The sequence below is a fragment of the Neofelis nebulosa genome, chromosome 12 (genome assembly GCF_028018385.1).
Source record: "Neofelis nebulosa isolate mNeoNeb1 chromosome 12, mNeoNeb1.pri, whole genome shotgun sequence".
Lineage (NCBI taxonomy): Eukaryota > Metazoa > Chordata > Mammalia > Carnivora > Felidae > Neofelis > Neofelis nebulosa.
Window position 1 is genome coordinate 25,581,676 of NC_080793.1, and position 18,214 is coordinate 25,599,889.

Consider the following 18,214-nt stretch of genomic DNA (forward strand, 5'->3'; position numbering starts at 1 on the left):
GTTCCCTGGCAGAAACTGGTTCTCTTTGGGATTTTGGCTGGGGGATGGGCGGGGGAGATGGCGCTGGCGAGCGCCTTTGTTCCCCGCCAAGCTGAGCTCTGCCGTCTGGGGGCTCAGCAGCTCTCCCTCCCTTTGTCCTCCAGCCTTCCCGCTTTCTGAGCAGAGCTTTTAACTTATGACCTCCCAGACGCTAAGTCGCGCTTGCTGTCGGAACACAGTCCGTCCGGCCCCTCCGCTTTTGCCAGCCAGACTCCGGGGCTCCGCTTGGCCGGCGAGCCGCCCCTCCGCCCCGGCTCCCTCCCGCCAGTCCGTGGAGCGCGCACCGCCTCGCCGCCCTTCCTCCCCTTCCGTGGGCCTCTCGTCTGCGCTTGGCTCCGGAGACTCCGTTCTGCTAATCCTCTGGCGGTTTTCTGGGTTCTTTAGGCAGGTGTAGGTGGAATCTAAGTGATCAGCAGGACGCGCGGTGAGCCCAGCGTCCTCCTACGCCGCCATCTTCCCTCAAGTCCAAGCCATTTCTTTTCTATAACCTCAGTTTCCCTCTTGATATAATGAGGTAGTTGCTTGCTAAGCCTTCTCCCAGGTCTGTATTCTCTTAAGAAGCTGAAAGCTGCAGGAGAATGGGTGAATCACTTGGTGAACCTCTAAGTCTTGTGCACACACACCCAACCAAGTATCTGCCAAGAAGTCTCTTCTTATCACCACCATCAAAACTTACTCTCAGCACTGTATAGCTATTTGTACCCATTGAATTAGTAATTCCACTCCTAGAACTTTCATCTAAAGAAATGAATTCCTTAAGAAAGAGGAAAAGTTACATTAACAACGAAAAAAGTTGTTCATCGCATAATTCAAAATTTGATGTAAGCTCATTGTCCAACAGTAAGAGAAAGGATCAGGGCAACTGATAGGCTTTTTCAAAGTCCTGAGAACTACATGGAGAAATGCTTTTGATAAGCAGGAAAGCAAAATGTATTTGTCCTGTGGACTGCAAATATGTTTATGAACAAGAGAAAGGTAAGAGGAGTTGGTGATTATGGTCTCCTCTCATTGGGCCATGTGCTACACTAGGCATTTAGTTACTTTAATCATCTAACTTATTCTTTTGAACAGCTATGAGGATAGGCACTATTATGATCAACTGACAGTTAGGAATCTAAGGCTCAGAGAGTCATAGTCACCCACTATATCATCATGGCTTTTAATGGGTTAGCACTCAAAATTCAAACCCATCTACAAATGATTTTCATTATTCATGATAGCTATAAAGTGCCTGTGGACACTGAATTAAACAATATGAACATTGCTTCTAGGGGAAATATAGGGTTAGGCTCCTGTGAGCCTCTGGTCAAAACATTTTCATCAGGAGATTCAGTACGTAACCTTGTTTCACGTGTATTTCTGTTTAAGGACGTTATTTAATATTGTTGATTCATTAATACTGAATTCATGGTTGACAGCACTATAATTCATGCCTGGATGACACTTATCTAACACATGTATTTTCTCTGTAAGGTCGATCATAGACTTATTGCATTTAGGATCATTAGACAGCACTTTAGCACTGTGCTTGGACCATTTTAAACGGTGAAATCACTGACAAAAAGCACAAAGGTGTGAAAAACGTGCCACCAGATAGACTGCAAACAAAAGAGAGCTGAAATAAGAAGGCAGAGCATCACTTTGCTCAACTTCAACTGGGGACAGGTGCGTTAGGCAAATCAAATGTTTCACCCCTCCGCACAAGCCTGTGAATGACCATGAAATGGCCATAAATATTGATTTGGGGGGTTACAAATAAATTTTAGGGACAAGGCAAATTCACAAACATGGAATCTGCAAATAATGAGGACTGTAGATTCAGTCATTTGGCAGGTATTAATAGTGTATCTGTCATCTGCCAGACACTGTTCCAGGCACTGGGGATTTAGAGGTCAACAAAACAAAGCTCCTGTGCTCATGGATCTAATGTTTGAGAAAGGGTTAAATGCAGGTAAATACATCAGTCTGATGGTGACAGTCTGACAGACCAAACCGGGAGGGGGGTAAGGAGGGATGTGTGGAGGGTTGCTATTCATACAGAGCTGTCAGAGGCAAGCCTGGGACATAACATCTGAACAGACCCTCAAAGGAATCAGGTCACAGGGACATGTGTGTGAAGAGTGATCGGGAAGTGGGGGCAAGAGGTATACAGTGCTGAGCAGGAAGCAGGGGCTGCAACGGGAGAGGAAATCAGCATGGGCTGGCAAGTGATGTTGAACTCTAACTTCAAAACCTGGACTCTCGAGAGGAAGGCGGCTTGAGGATGCCGAGCACCAGGACTGGGATGCTTCCTAAGTTGTCATAATGTTGGCAGAGGAAAACATTGTGCATCTTCCCTTGTGAACAGCTCAGGTAAGAGCCAAAGGGAAGATCTCTGCCAAGTTCCTCCAGGTCTCCGCTCCATCTGAGGCTTGGTTGCTGGGTTTAAGGAAGTGACTGGAAGTTAGCTTGGACTCGGGTGAGATTCCCTGGGAGAGAACGTGGCCCAAGGCTGCAATATCAAGGACGACTTGTAGTGCATCTGAGGAGAGCCACAACAAACAAAGCATCCCCAGGACAACAGGAGGAGTGGAGGCGAGAAACAAGTCCTCACAGTGAGAATTGCTGTGTGGAAAAACGCTCCTCCCCCAGTGCCGAGCTCAGCTTGCCGTGCCTGTGAGAATATCAGTGCTGTGGCCCATGTTGGAGCCAGCTGCAAAAGTCATTTGGACTCAGAGGTCCTCAGACTCCAACCTCACTGCTGACAGACAGGGACACTGAGGCCCAGAGAGGGACAAGCATAGGCTTCCAATCAAACACCGAGGGAGTGGCCGAGCCAGGACTGGAATTTAGCCTTGTCACCAAACTGTCATTCTAGACAGTTATTATTAGAATTTAGGAGGAGGAGAAATGTGACAGAATCTTCAAGTTTGCAGAAAAGCTGTTGATCGTACCCGCTGCTGTTTTTGTGCCTATACCAGGAGCACTGCAGCCTCTACAATTCAGTTCAGTGAACTCCCCTCCTCCCTTTGGGCCCCCAACTTGGTCATTCGGCATCTGGCTCTGGAAGTGGCCTGTGGAAATCAGTCCCAAGAGAAATGGTCTCAGTCAGCAAAGGTGGTCACTATAGATGAAAAGAGTCAAGGGGAATTAAAATCCTGTTCCATATTCTTTACATCTACCTAGCACAAATCCTTCTTCTGTAGCTTTTGTATGGAGGTCTGTGGTTTGCAGGGGTCCCCGGCTACAGGTTTCTGTCAATCCCCTGTGAATCACTGAATCCCAAAAGAGGCCAAATGTGATTGGCCAGGAACAGCGGTGAGCTGGTAAATTAGCTCTCTGGAGGATGGGGAAGGGCAGCCATGATTTGTTGTGTTTGCCAATATCTACGGTGTAACTACTGTCACCATGGTAGATTTCAAGCTACCAGTGATTTAAAAACCAACTCACGGAATTGCTGGAAACCTCACAGTTCTCCTGAGGCTGCTCCAGCCCTGGCCAGCACACCTCTGCAGCTGTCTGAAGAGAGGGGGCCTGAAGGTGGGGCTGAGGTCCATCCTACTTAGTTTTGTGAGGTCGGACCTCGCCTGAGGGGGTGTCTAGTTTCAAAGCCAGGATTCTAAGAGGAACATTGACAAACTGAAAATTGCTCGGGCGGGGTTGGGGGGGGTGCGGAAGGAAGAATTTGATTTAAAAAACAAAAACAAAAACACTTTTGGGAGGGAGAACTGTGGACAGGATGAGAATCCAGGAGCAGGAAAACACAGGGTATATACCTCGTTCCTGTTTCCCAGTCTCTGTGGGGCTGAGTTACTGTTCCTGAGCCTGAGGGGAGGTGTTTACAACAGGGAAGCTGATTTCAGCTCAACATAAGAACTTGTGGATGCAGCTGCCCAAAGGATTGCAGGACTGCTGGGCGTTATACGGAGTGTTACGGCACCAAAGGGATGGAAGAAGATGTGGGGCAACCACTAGGGGGGGCTGTGCAGCGGGGCTCTGGGGCCCCTTCTAGCCTCTGGGAGCTGATCCTGAAGTGGAGTCTTCTTCTCTTTCTCTCATTTAATCACTTTCATCTTCTCACTTTTTGTTCCTTTTTCCCCTCTTCCTCCTCTCTCCCCTGGCTCACTTGCTCAGTTGCCTTTTGCGGCTTTACCTGGTTCTGCTCCCTCCTCCGGCAATGACCTCCATATCTTTCTAAGAAGTCCAAGCCTCTTAGCTTTCTCCTGACTGCTTACATCCCAGGAGGAAAACACAAGCCCTCCTTTTCTCGTTTTTCTTTGCTTTCTCTCCTCTCTTCCAGTATTTTCAGCTCCACATTTGTGACTGAAGAAGGGCAAATAAACAAATTGAAACTGAAACTGAGCGTTGGCCATAAAGTGAGGACATCTGGGAGGCTTGCAAGGAAATTAACATGCTTGTCGGGTTTCAGGTTACATATTTTACGTTGCCTGGTAACTAGCCCTACAGTTTCCTTTCATGCTTTATTCTCCCCATCCCTTGTTTATAGTGTAATTACCACTGTGACATCATAATCCCCCATTGAACAGCTGTCAGGGGGGCCCAACTGCTGAGTAAACAGGGCTTTACAATCTCTCCTCCCACAGGCTGGTTTACTAAATAGATCAATATTTGGTTTGTAGGCACAGGGATTAGGAGGTGGAAGTGTCTTTTGAAAAAGTCCTCTCTCTTCCCAGGGCCTCCAGTGCACCTGAGAATGCTGGAAAGAAAAGCCAGGTTCATGGACAAAAAATAATCACCCAAACTGCCTTCACCTGCCTGTGATTTCCCAAGGAGCAGCTTGCCTTTAAGAAGTGATACCTATTTGAGAATTAGTAATGTCTTAGGTTCTTTATTTTAATGCTTAGAGAATTCCACTTTCTTCTCTCTCTGCCTCTGTCTTAGCTCCCTTTTCTCTGTCCCCAATCCTGTTTGATTTAATCTTTCTAAATGGATATTATAACCCCAGGGACTAGAAGAATGACACGTGGATAAACAGGAACTAAGCTCCTGAAGCTCCCTCTACCCCCCGCCCCCCACCTCACTCTGGGATTAGAAGCTCCACAAAGAAAGCACCCTAGGAGAATTCTTTGTCAAACTAGAGACTCCTAGGTGATAGTTTGGGAAAGGATGATTTAGATCTTGCCTCTCCTGAGTCTGGAGAGTGTGATTGAAACAGACATAGGAGCAGAGATCTTGGAGCCTGAGCACTGGGAGCTGTGAGTTGAACCCTGGTGCTTCCTGTAATTTGTTATGTGACCCTGGACAAGTCCCTTGTGGCTACAGCATTGGGATTGGGTGACAAAGACCTTCAAGGCCTCTCCCAGGGAGACCATGTGCAGCATCAGACTGAGACAGGCTCAAAAGCTAGTCCTGACTGCAGAGCCCCCTAAACCACAGGTAACTCCTTGGAGTTGCATTTGCTTAGCTCTAAAAAAAAAGGGGGAGAATTAACCAATCATTGTGTGGATTAAATGAGATAGTGTATGGGACGCATGTAGCTGTGGGCATGACACTTAGTGGGTGTCTTTTTAAAGCTAATATTGTGTAATTGCCATGAAAACTAAAACCATGGTAAAGAAAAGCTTGGAGGTAAAAATTAGAAGGAAAGAGGAGAAGAGGAATAACAACAGCCAACACTTACATAACATGTTCACAGCACACTAAGTGCCTCTCACATACGATCTCAGGTAGTCTTTACAACAACCCCCTGGGAAGGGAGAGGTACCACATGTACTGATCTCTTAGAGTGGACCAGTCATTATCCTGGACTTTTCATAAACATCATCTCCTTCCATCCTCACAAAAATGGCAGGTTCTTATTTTCCCTATTTCACAGATAAGTGGAGTTCAGAGAAGTGAAATGACCTATCCAAGGTCACCCAGCTGGTGAATGTTGGAGCTGCCCGGGTCCATCCCATTCTAAACCCCTTGTGTTTCCCCCTGATGCCATAGAAGTGGGCAGATCACCGTGGAAAGGGAGGCAGCCAAAGAATGAGGTGCTAAAAGTTAATGACCTGAGTGAGAGAAAAGAATATTTATACCACATCCAATGCTCCTTCGCAGTCATCAAGCCACACCATAGTGCTTTGTGATTCAGTCATTTTGAGGGGTAATTACAGTCTTTGTCTAAAAAATAAAACACTGCAACTGGCTGCTGTATCTTGGACTTTATGTTACTTCCTTTTGACAGGTGATTACAAAAGTCCTACACATCTAGAAGTGTCCCCTGAAGGCTGCATCCAACCCAGACTGGATGGGAATGCAGGCTATGGCAATGCAGGGGGATGAGGCTGACCTGAGACAATCCATAGAAACCCAGTTCCTGAATTTTCTAGGCAAGGGGTAGCACAGGCATCCTGTAGCTCCTTTGCTGTCTCTGGCTGGTGGCTTTCTCTTGGAAGACTGTATGGTTTCAGTTCAGTTTCATATAGACCTGTGTGTGTGTAGATGTGTACAGTGATAACATTCCTCCCTGCTAAGTCTCTCCAAGATAACTAATCTGATTCCAAGTTCTAATTTTGTACGTGGGAATCTTGTCTTGTCCTGATTTCCAGACCCATAGGCAGGCTTGGCAGGCTGTGGCCAGAGGAGGTCCCAGGTTTGCCCTCATACCCTGAGCAAGGCTTCCTCCTCTCCCCTGTTAGGCAGAAGCACCTGTCTTGCAACAGGAGGCACTGTTTTTGCTGGCAGAACTCAGTCTCCCTGAAGGGGAAGTACCTTAAGACTGAAGGCCCCTTGGATATGTCAAAGCCCTTGTTTATTTGCCAATAAATAAAATGCTATTTTCAAGAACTCCTTCTTATATCAACCTCTGTGAATTATATCCTGGAGGAAAAAAAAGAGCTACAGCCCTCCAGGAACCTCCATAAACCAGTAGTTCTCCAACTGTGTCGGATCACCTGGAGGGTCTGTTAAAGCACAGATGATTGAGCTGCACACCCAGAGTTTCTGATTTAGCAGTTCTGGAGGGGCACCTGAAGATCTGCATTTCTTACCAGCTCCCCAGAGATGCTGCCGACTGGGGGACCACACTTAGGGAACCACTGGTCTAAACCATCTGCTTCAGCTGCTTCAGCCTAAGGAGCTGCCGGTAGCCGATTTTTTAAGATCATTTTTCACATTCTTTCAGGTGGCCATTGTTCTGATCTTTCCTTCCATCAAAGAATTTTGGGAGCGGCTTGCTCCTCTGAAGCAGGAATGCAAGTCAGTTTGCCCTCTCTGGCATCGTTTTCCATATCGTCTTGCAGCCTACATCATTTCCGCTCTTAGATATGGAAAAGTCCCAAGCCTGCTTTTGCTGTCACATCCCTCATCTTTGGACATGCTGTTAGTTCTCTGGGCTAGACTTCCCTTGCCTGGTGGATTCTGAATTGTGTGTCAAAGTGGAACTCATGCATGGCCCCTATAGAGTCCTCCCTGAACAATCTGCCCACGCAAAGAAAGTTTTCCTTATCTGTATTTAGTCTTACAGCTGCAAGTACAAACTTGTACCCTAGCCCTTGGCACATTCTAATGTAAGGATCTATTTGCAAGTTTCCTCTGCCTACTAGAAGGAGGTACTAAAGGCAGAGACTAGGAATGACTCCACTCAAGGTTCCCTAAAGTACCAAGTATTTTTGTAGGATCTGCCATGTGCCTAGACACACTAGTAAACAATAACAGATGTTGTCCTGCTCTCATGAAGATTTCCACCTAGTGGGTGAGACAAACTGATCACTCAAAAAATGTCAAAACGCGCTCCTGGTAAATGTCATGAAGGAGAGTGATTTACTCAGGGAAAGGGACACAGTTTTGGAGTTTGAAATAAGGGAGGGTTTGACTAAGTTTTAGAGATCAAGGATGGTTCACTGGAAGAGGTCCACTGACTGGAGAAGGGAAGGATGAGATGTTCACTGCGCAAAGGGGAAAAGGCAGAGCGTCTGAGGCACAGGAGGCTATGGGAGGCAGCCAGAACATTTACCCCATGGCTCTGGGTTCACCTTACCATAGCCTCTCTCTTCACTGCTCTCTTGAGGCAGGAAGTGGGCTCCACAGAAATGGACGTTGTATGTGTGTGCGCACACACGCATAAATGCACATACATACAGATGCTAGCACACGCTTGCATAAACATGCATCACACACACAGAGGCACACACATGCTATTCTCTTGTCCAGATTAGAGTGGGACTTTCTGCTTTGAGCTGAGCCTAAAATGTTGATACCCAAGGGCCCCTTTCTCTAGGAGGCACAGAACAAGTTTTAAATGAGATTTTCTCACCAGCTGTCCAGAGTCTCTGACACGGTGTGACCCTATCATAGCAGGTGGGTGAGGTGTGGGGAACCCGGACAGCCAACAGATGGGAGCTGAGAGTCACAGTACCCAGAACTATGGGGTACGCTCACCCTCACCCAGTCTCAGCTAAGCTTTTACTTTTCGTGATTTAGGAAAGGCTGGAGGAAGGGTTGGGGTGACCGGCCACTTTGTCCCAAGCCTTTCCATTTGCAGCTGCAAAGGCTCTTTCTTGTTACATCAGTTTCTCCTTTATTGAAAAACTTATCTTTAAGTGGTGGGGGAAACCCTTTTGTTTTACATAGTACATACTTGATACCAATTAACTCGGCCTTTAAGCATTGCTACCAGTAAGAGCCTGTGGATATCCAAAGGGGAAACTGTTCATTCATGCTTGTCCAGCTAAAACACAGTCTCTCCTAAACTTTCTATTGTGTGACTGCCTCCCTGTTTTTTTGGCAGTGTATTCCACGAAAACAAATTGAGTCAAGAAGTAAAAGTAGTTAAGGGCTGTGCACATCTCGGTCTTTCAGAAATAACAAAAAGCGATGAAAGTGATTCAGTAAGATAAGGATGGCTGAAACAATCCTGCTGTGTAGAGTAGACTTGGTTAAACAATAACAGTTACCATTTCTTAAATACTTGTTAGGTGTTAAATAAATGTATCATGTACTTTACTGGTATTATCTTGGGCAATTCCCACAAAAACACCAATTTTCTGCAAGAAACTAAAGTTCAGAGAAGTTAAGTAACTACCCCCAGGTCACACAGCTAGTATATGGGATTCAAATCCACCTGATTCTGAAGCTCATGATACTTTCCAATGTTATAATCACTTGGGTCCTTTGTACCTCTGCCTTCTCGTCTGTAAAATGGGTAATGTAATATTCATCCCTTTATAGGCCTTTCAGTGATGGTGGAATAATAGCTGTTATTAGCAATAAAAATACCTTCAGTTCGTGTAGTCCTTCAGTTTCCAAAGTGCTTTTGTATCCTCATTCCCATTTGAGCAATACAACAACCTTGTGACATAGGTATTACCATACCCATCTTCCAGACGAGGAAGGTGATTTTCCCAAGGTCACAGCTCTAAGAATGGTATGGTAGCACCAGAAAATTGATACCAAGGCTAGTGCATAGTCTATCTAACAGCAGCTGCCTCTTTAATTAACCAGATAATTGTAGCAGACTCACGGTTCCCCATGAAAAGGAAGGACTTATGGTATAATATTATGTAGGGGGCTATTATCATTGTTGCCATACTTGTTATTAGTTGCCAAAGGACCATTGTGATGTGTTTGGTCCTCTTTACCCTCAGCAGATCACCGTCTCCCTCCTGCTAGTCAAACCTTTCCTTCCTTTCTCTCTTGATCCTTGAAACCACAGTACTCATTTCTAGAATTGCTCATGTGCTCCTGTGGCTCCCAGAAATTAGGGTCTGAATTCGATCAGGTGCTTGGTGGCTATTCAAGGGCTCTTTTCTCCTTTGAGTGAATTGGAGGAAGTTGGGGTATTTGGCAATTTAATTAACATCTTTGATACATGAATGGAGCTATCCTCATTAAATTGGCCTCTTATATAAATTGGCATGACAGTAAGCCCTTGGGAAAGCTGGGCTACAATTAGGAATGTTCTTGATCCTGGGGGTTGGCCAAATGGGTAGGTGAAGACCATTGGGGGAAGTACAGCATAGTCACTTAGGAGAGAGAAATAAACTATTTACTGAATAAGAAAGAAGTACTCAGTCACAATAAATCACAAGTGTCGGCATCAGACAGTGTGCAGAAAGTTTTTCCATTGTTGGAAAACCTAATTCCCATATGGTTGATCTTAGCCATAGCGGTTATTTTTGAGGATCCTTTGACTTAAAAATATGGAATTTAGAGAAGATCTAGGGATAAGGTGACAAAAACAATCACTGATTCTAAAAAAGAGAATGTGAGGAAGAAGAAATCTGGCATAGTGCAAATAAGCCTTGGCTCAGTAGGAGGCCATGTGCTCTGTTATACTCTGGGGGAATAACACATGAGGGGCCCGGGATTTACTAAGGCAGGATAAAGGCACCAGGACAACCAGAGCAGTATCCCCATCTTCCTGCCAGCCCATAACATAGGAACTTCTTCCCATTTAAAAGCATTGCTCTGCTCCTTGGCTCCTGACTCTGGTGAGAAAGTAAAAGTCTACTTTGGTGGAGAGTTCTCTTTTGGATAAGATAAACAATGCTATTCACGAGTGGCCTTTGTGTCTTGGCTTTTCTATACTCAATAAGGCAAGTGACGATGCTCTTGTAGCTGGAAGCTGCCAGACCTGACTTGCTTCAAGTCTTGTCTCAAGATCTAGAACTTAGGAAAAAAGAATAGAAGTTCATCTAAACCTCTCATCTCACATTTTCCAATACCACTTTTCCATCAGTAACACTAATATTTAGACTTTTGTTTGACCCCAGTGTTTCTTTCTTAAATAGATTCAGAACTCAAATGGGAGAGGTGTGTTTATTGGTTCCCTACTCAGCCTCCAAAGAACTCTGCAAGCAGAATTGTTGCTTCGTGTTGGAGAAAGCTTTCCTCTCATGATTGTGAGATATAGGAGAAATAGATCACTCCGGAGAAGAATCTTCTTTTGAGACAAAAAATTTGAACTAAAACGAATGACTGTTGGAAGGATTTTTAAATGCTGCACTGAAGATAGACTCTCCCAAGGCCTCTTAAGATTCTGTTATTTGACAGGTAATTAAATTCAAAGCAAAGGCCCATGAAGAGATTTGTGTACATGTCTTACTTCCAGGAAGACTGTGAGGAGCAGGCTTTCCTCATATGACCATAGAAATATCTTGAATGTCTGTACCCTTCCAGGTTGAAGGGACCCTCAGCGCTAAAGCAATATGGAGGAACTCTCACTGGCCTAAGAATTGCACCTGTCGTCACCAATATGCAAGTGGCAAAAACCACCTATAGGGAAAGCCATTATAGAGACAGATGGGTAATCAGCTTCTCTGTTTCCATTCTCTCACTTCTCTCCAGAGCTGTAATCCAATTAGATTGGTTATGACACTCTGAGAATGTATAACTCTCTTGCATCACATGGAAGAAAAGGAACTAGCATGCCAGGTACTTACCTATATTATGTTACTTAATCCTTGAGCAGGGAGATCTATTCCTGGCTTACAGAAGGGAATATCAAATTTTAGAATATGTAAATTGCTCAAGACTAAAGAATTTGTAAGTGTAAGAGATGGGTTCAAATATAAATCTAACTGATTCTAAATTCCATTTCCAAATACTCTACCTCTGAAAACTAAAAAAGAGTTAGATACTTGTCTTCTCTGTGTCTCTGCTTATTCTTTTCTCTTTACATGGAAGGTCATTCATTCATTTATTCATTCACTCAGTAAATATTTGTAGAACACTGAGATGTGCCTGGGAATTGGCTCAGCTCTGGGAAAACAGATCAACAAGAACATGCTGCTATCTTCCAGGAGCATAAAATCTAGGGAGAGACAGGTATAGACAAGAAGAAATAAACGTGTTAAGTTTTGTGGGTGAAAACCAGACAACACTCTTTGAAATCATAGGTAGTTAGGCAATAAACTCCATTAGGAGATGGCAAGATGGATGGAAGGAAATGGAGGAGGTGGAGAAAAGAAAATCCTTGAGAGGGCATTTTTGAGATTACATAAATGAAAATGTTTACCGTGGTATCTGACAAGTCTAAAACACTAAAAAAATTCACTTGCTAACTTTTTAAAAATTAATCTAGTGGATACTTATTAAGTGGACTCTCTATGCCAGGTACCATTTCAGGCATTGAGGATCAAGCAAGAACTGAAGTCCTTGGCCTCATGAAGATTATATTCTAAGTGGAAGAGTCAGATGCAAAATAACAAAAAGCTTTGGAACATCACGCCAGGTAGTGATTAAAGTGATAATAAAGAAGGAAGCCAGACCCAGAGATGGAGGGAAAACAGCTACTATTGTAGGTAGCCTTGCCAGGGAAGACCTTGCTGAGCGCTTGGGGATAGGAGGATGGAGCTATGTGGATCTCCTGGAGAGTGATACAGGCTGAGGAAGAGGTGAGGGTCTGAAGTCAGGTCATGCTACCTGATGCTGTAGTTATAGCAAGAAGGCTAGTGTGGCTGCGCAGAGCAAGAGAAGGTAAGATTGACAATAGAGGAGGTTGGGGAGGAAGCCAGGGGCCAGATCAAGTAGGGCTTTGTAGGCTATGGAGAGACTTGGGAAGTCACTGCATTGATTCATTTAATTACCACTTCTTATATAAACCTATAACTGGGGTTTCTTATTCAGAATAACAGGACACCATAGACTGGGCTGCTTATATACAACAACAATTTATTTCTCACAGTTCTGGAGGCTGGAAGTCTGAGATCAGGGTGAGAACTCTCTTTCTGACTGCAGATGGGCCAGTTTTTTTGTTGTAGCCTCACATGGAACAGAGGGGTAAGAGAGCTCTGGGGTGTCGTTTATAAGAGCAAAGGTCCCCTTCATGAGAGTTCTGCCTTCATGATCTAATTACTCCCAAAGGCCTCACCTCCTAATTTTGTCACAATAGGGGTTAGGATTTCAATGTATGCATTTGTGGGGAACATAAGCATTCAGTCCATGATGCTGGGTACAAGGTTGTTCAACAGACATTTAAAATACCATTACTGTTGCAAATCTAATGTCAAATACATTTTAAACATGTATTTTATTGGGCTGGCTCACCCCATTCTCAGTTTCATCAAAACTGATATTCCTAATTCCTTGTTGATATTAGTTTTAGAGCCACTCACAGGTAGGATGTCTATTATCTGAAGCATAGGAAAATTGTCTTTCAAAGGAACCTTTACAGGTGGGGAATTATGCAACAAAAATTTCAGACAAACTAGTTGGAAAACTACCACATGGATCGAGCCCAGAAACGATTTTCATCTGGTCATTTTAGTTTGGTTCCTTTCCAGGTCCACTCAGTAAATCCTATGGCATTTTCACAGATATTCTGGACTGGGGGCTGGTTGTAGAAGCCCAGGACTAAAGGAAAATCCCAGAACCAAAGGCATCAGAGTCTAGTGTTCAAGTTCTCATAGGCTAAGTGGAAAGTTCATAGGAACTCTCATAGGAAAGTTCTCAGTTCTAGCTAAGGCCACCTTCTCTTGTTCTGGAATGTTCACAACTAGGCTTCCCTGTGTGAACACAGACCATGGAGGTGGCTCTGGGGTTACTTGTGGATCTGGAGAGGCCTGATTTACAGCTCCCACGAAGGGGGTGGGCATCTAAGCCTGCCACCCACCATGAGAACTATGTATTGTTCCCCAGTCCTGGCTCTGCTTCCTGGCAGTTCTGGAGACCTGGACATCAAGAAGATCCTCGACTCCCTGCTGTTACTGAGGAGACCGAGCCATGAGGGAGGAGTGGGAGAGGCTGAGTCAGTCACTTGAGACATATTAAAACAAACCTTCCTAGAGTAGGAATCAGAAGGGGGAGAATGGAGGGCAAACCCTGTCATCTTCCCATTGTGTTTACTCCCCTAAGGAGCTCTCATGTACGCCTGTTTCACCAAACTCAAACTTGAGCTGGCGCCTGCCATTCTCCCACCTAGGTTTGCATCAGTGTCTCTTCCTGATTTTGGAAGATGGCTTGTTGGGGATCTAGAAGTCTTCCATAAGCCAGGCTCCTCTCCTGTTGTTATTGGGGCTTAGAGGTAGGAAGCTAGAGCTAAGTAAGCGAGAGTCAGGTTTTGGGGGCCAGTGGATGAGTCCAAACCTTCACTGGTCTCAATTATTCACCATGAACCTGCCCAGGTCCCAGATGTTTCTCAGATGTGTTGGCGACACACCTTTCCTCTGATTGGTGACACCTCTCTTCTTTGCCCAGGAATGTGACTCCTGCTCCCTTCATGATGCCTGCTTTCACCTCCACAGTCTTCTCCAATTTTGCTGGTGCTGGGAGTTGCTCCCACATTTCATTAATACTCAGATTAAGCTCTGCCCTGGCCTTCACAACACTCGCCACCATGCCCGCCACCACAGTTGAAGTAATTGAGCCAGAAACAAGAAATGGTTTAAGTCCCAGACCTACTCCTCTCCTCTCTTCATTTTTGGAGGAGCTATTGTACAGAAGAAGATTATAAACCAAAATTCGTCTACAGTTATTTTCCTATCAACGCTTTGAAGGACTTGTAATACGATGGTTTTCTCTTACTTCCTCATGGATAAAACACCCAAACCAGGTGGCTTCCCTTTCCCCAGGGACCTCATATTCCCTCATCCTCACTTCTCAGGGAAGGAAACACTTGAGCAACCACTGTGGACATGAGCATTTGGAGGTCTAAAAACAGATGTTGAAATGTTTCAACCGAAAAGGCAGCTTTTGGAAATTGATCTTGCTTGGTTATCTTAAATCGGGATTTTCATTAAACGTTTTAGGATCATTCAGGCTGTGTAATCTTGGTAAAGATTTTAAATGGCTTCTGACTCATTTTCTTAAAATTAGACAAATAGACATGATAGGCGCACACACACACACACACACACACACACACACACGTACACACATCCCTCAGACACTCACACGTCTCTCATTCCATGTGCTAGATTTAATTTTATTTTTCAGTTCATGACCTTGTAATTAAGAAGTAAATGTTTTTTTGGAATAGGCAGTTACAGTTATAGATGGCACTGAGCAGGAAGCTCACGAACATTTCCTGGTATTAATCAGAGGCCATTTGCATTACCATGTGGAAATCTTGCTGAAGTTTCAGAATAGAAAGTGAGGATGCTTAAGAAGTGCCAAGAACACTTCTCTGCTTGAAGCCGTAATTATCAAAGAATTGGTATGTCACCACAAGTGTTCAGGATAGATCCCCTCTCCTCTGTCTCTACCTCCACCTCTGATTTATGTAATCGTAGGGTGTCTGAGCTACAACTCCAAGTGTACAAACGTTGCATGTAACCCCCGCCCCCCACTATACACATAGGGCAGTCAAGTCCTCAAGAAGGAAAATGACTTACCAATGTTGCACAAGGAATTGGATATAGAGTTGGGCCAGGGCCCTGTGGACTCCTGAATCTCAGTCTAGATTGTTCCATCACTCAGGCTGCTCCTATCCAACCTGAAGTTAGAGACAGTTTTTCAAAAGGATGCTTCCTAAGCCCAATTATTCTAAATAGGGGAAGGCTAGACAGTGGGACAAGTAGATACAGGCAAAGCTAGGCATGGCTGGAGGCAAGAATACTTCAGTCTATCATATAGGAGAAATGGCTGAAGGAATAGGTGACGTTCAGAAGAGCAGGTCTCTACCCCTTGAAAGCAGAACGCATGCTGTTTTTATTTTGGTAAATACGATATTCAGATTAGTGCCAAGATAGAGGAACTAACATTTAATGAGTCCCTATTATGTCACTGTTTTCCCTATTTTATAAGTGAGAAAACTGAGGCTCAGAAAAAATTATGCTTGCAGAAAGTCACTTAATAGCTCAAACACTGGCCTTGACTGCTCTAAAGCTTATGTTCTGTCCATCTTACTCCACTGTGTTTGCTAAACCAGGGCAGTAGATGGAAACAATGATTTCAGTTAGATTTCAGTTAGATTAACTCAAGCATGTAAGAACTGTCCCAGATGTCTGAAAGTCAAGCTGGCTGCATTGGATAAGGGCAAGTGCCCTGTACCTGGAAATGTAAGACAAAGCTGTGTATATCTGTGGCCGGGATGTTACGAAGGATCTGATCACTGGAGGAGATACACAGCTAATTGGTTAGGGAGCAGGTATTGTCTCTGCAATCTACAGGGCTTCTTTTTGAACTCAACATAAGGCAGCTTCCTATATAGTTAGATTATTTGTTAGTTTGTGTGTCGGGCGGGGGGGAGTGTGCAATGTGCAGTGGAACTTTCTCTGGTTTTCCTGCAGGTCTCCATGCCTGTGCCTTTGTTTCTCTACAGATCATTCTTGACACAATGGCCTGAGTAAAATGGAATTTCCCAGCACTCTCAACTCCCTGGCCTTGTTTTATTATTTTCCATAGTGTTTATCACTGTCTAGCCAAACTAATTTACTCATTATGCTTATTTTTTGCCCATCTCCCCATCCCTCTCCCCCAACAGAACTTAAGCTCCGCCAGGAAATGGATTTTTGTCTGTTTACTGAGGTAACCAAATACTTAGAACTATTTCTTGGTGCATAATAAGCTTTCCCTAAATGTTTGTTGGGTCAGTGAATGGATGGGTTGGGGCCATCTGCAGAAAAGGTCTCCTATTTTTTGTTTCTGAATACTTGACTGACACCGCCCTGCTCTGACATCTAGTAAGGGTGTCTAAGACAGAGAAATGTATTTATAGGTGAGAATTTCAGACCCTGGACTATGACAGTCCACCAGAAATTTCAAAAAAGGAATAAAATAGAGACTTTTAAGGTTCAGTTCTGGGGATTTGAGCTATTTCACATAAAGGTGTACAGTGTTCTGAGGTATAAAGGATGCTGGACTGAGAACTGGAAATGAGAATACTTGAATCTAAGCCTACAATTCTCTTTTCACATCTGCACATCATTTATCTGTCCATCCATCTACCCACCCCCCTACCTTTTCACCTACCTTACCACACATCCCTTCATCCCTCCATCCATCCATCCTCTCATCGACTCCCCATCCCCCAACCACCCATTCTCTCCCATCTCATCATCCATCCATCTAACAAATATTTTTATAAGAAACTGCTGTGCCTCAAGCATTATTTTAGGAAGTAGGAACATAGCAGTGAACTTAATTGTATGGGCCCAGCTTTCATGGAACTTATAACCTAACGACTGAGATAGAAAAAGAGCCTGGAAACGTTAAACTTATATACTTTGAATTCATGATAAATACTCTGAAGAAAATAAAGCAGGAAAAAAAATAGACACTGTTGAGTTGCATGATTTCAAAATCTCCTTCTTGCTCTGGCATTTGTAGACTCAATGCAGTTAATTCTTCCTTTGGAAAAAACACCCCACAGTTAAGCCATCCAAGTAACACCAAATAGCATTCAGAAAATATTATGCCTCAAAACTCTTCAAGTATATTTTAAAAAGTACTATCTCTTTTTTTTTTTTTTAATTTTTTTTTCAACGTTTTTAATTTATTTTTGGGACAGAGAGAGACAGAGCACGAACGGGGGAGGGGCAGAGAGAGAGGGAGACACAGAATCGGAAACAGGCTCCAGGCTCCGAGCCATCAGCCCAGAGCCTGACGCGGGGCTCGAACTCACGGACCGCGAGATCGTGACCTGGCTGAAGTCGGACGCTTAACCGACTGCGCCACCCAGGCGCCCCTAAAAAGTACTATCTCTTACTTAGGGTATGATAATTATGCTTTGACATTTTTTCATATTGGTCTCATTGAATTCAAGCAGTCATCTTACATAATTATAGGCATGTAATATATATTAACTTTAAAAGCTTCTTGGGGCGCCTTGGTGGCGCAGTCGGTTAAGCGTCCGACTTCAGCCAGGTCACGATCTCGCGGTCCGTGAGTTCGAGCCCCGCGTCAGGCTCTGGGCTGATGGCTCAGAGCCTGGAGCCTGTTTCCGATTCTGTGTCTCCCTCTCTCTCTGCCCCTCCCCCGTTCGTGCTCTGTCTCTCTCTGTCCCAAAAATAAATTAAAAACGTTGGAAAAAAAAAATTTAAAAGCTTCTTGTTTTGACTCAATAAATTCTCATTGAGAACCTTCTATCTGGTAGACACGATGCTAGGTGCCCTTTCTTAGGAGACTGAACATCTCCTGGGCCACGCACACAAATAAGGACAGGACACCCAGCCAAGAGGGTAAGGTTTTTTTTTTTTTTTTTTTAAAGATAAAGTTTGCATGAAGTCCTGAGAGAGTCCCGAGGAGAAAGTGACTGTCAGGGAGTGGTAGGGTAAGGTCAGGGAAAGTTGCAAGGAGGACTTGACTTTTA

The 18,214-nt window shown here is 44.3% G+C and overlaps 2 long non-coding RNA genes across 2 annotated transcripts in view; one reads left to right on the forward strand and one right to left on the reverse strand.

Moving 5' to 3' along the window:
* The window catches only part of LOC131491529 (uncharacterized), a 568,938-nt gene that overhangs the window by 206,849 nt on the left and 343,875 nt on the right, over positions 1 to 18,214 (forward strand). The gene's annotated exons all lie outside the window — the stretch shown is intronic.
* Positions 1,966 to 4,461, reverse strand: LOC131491530 (uncharacterized). Its single transcript, XR_009251503.1, has 2 exons — positions 4,172 to 4,461; positions 1,966 to 3,142 (listed from the first exon to the last, which is right to left on the reverse strand). It is a non-coding gene; the product is annotated as an uncharacterized LOC131491530 (long non-coding RNA).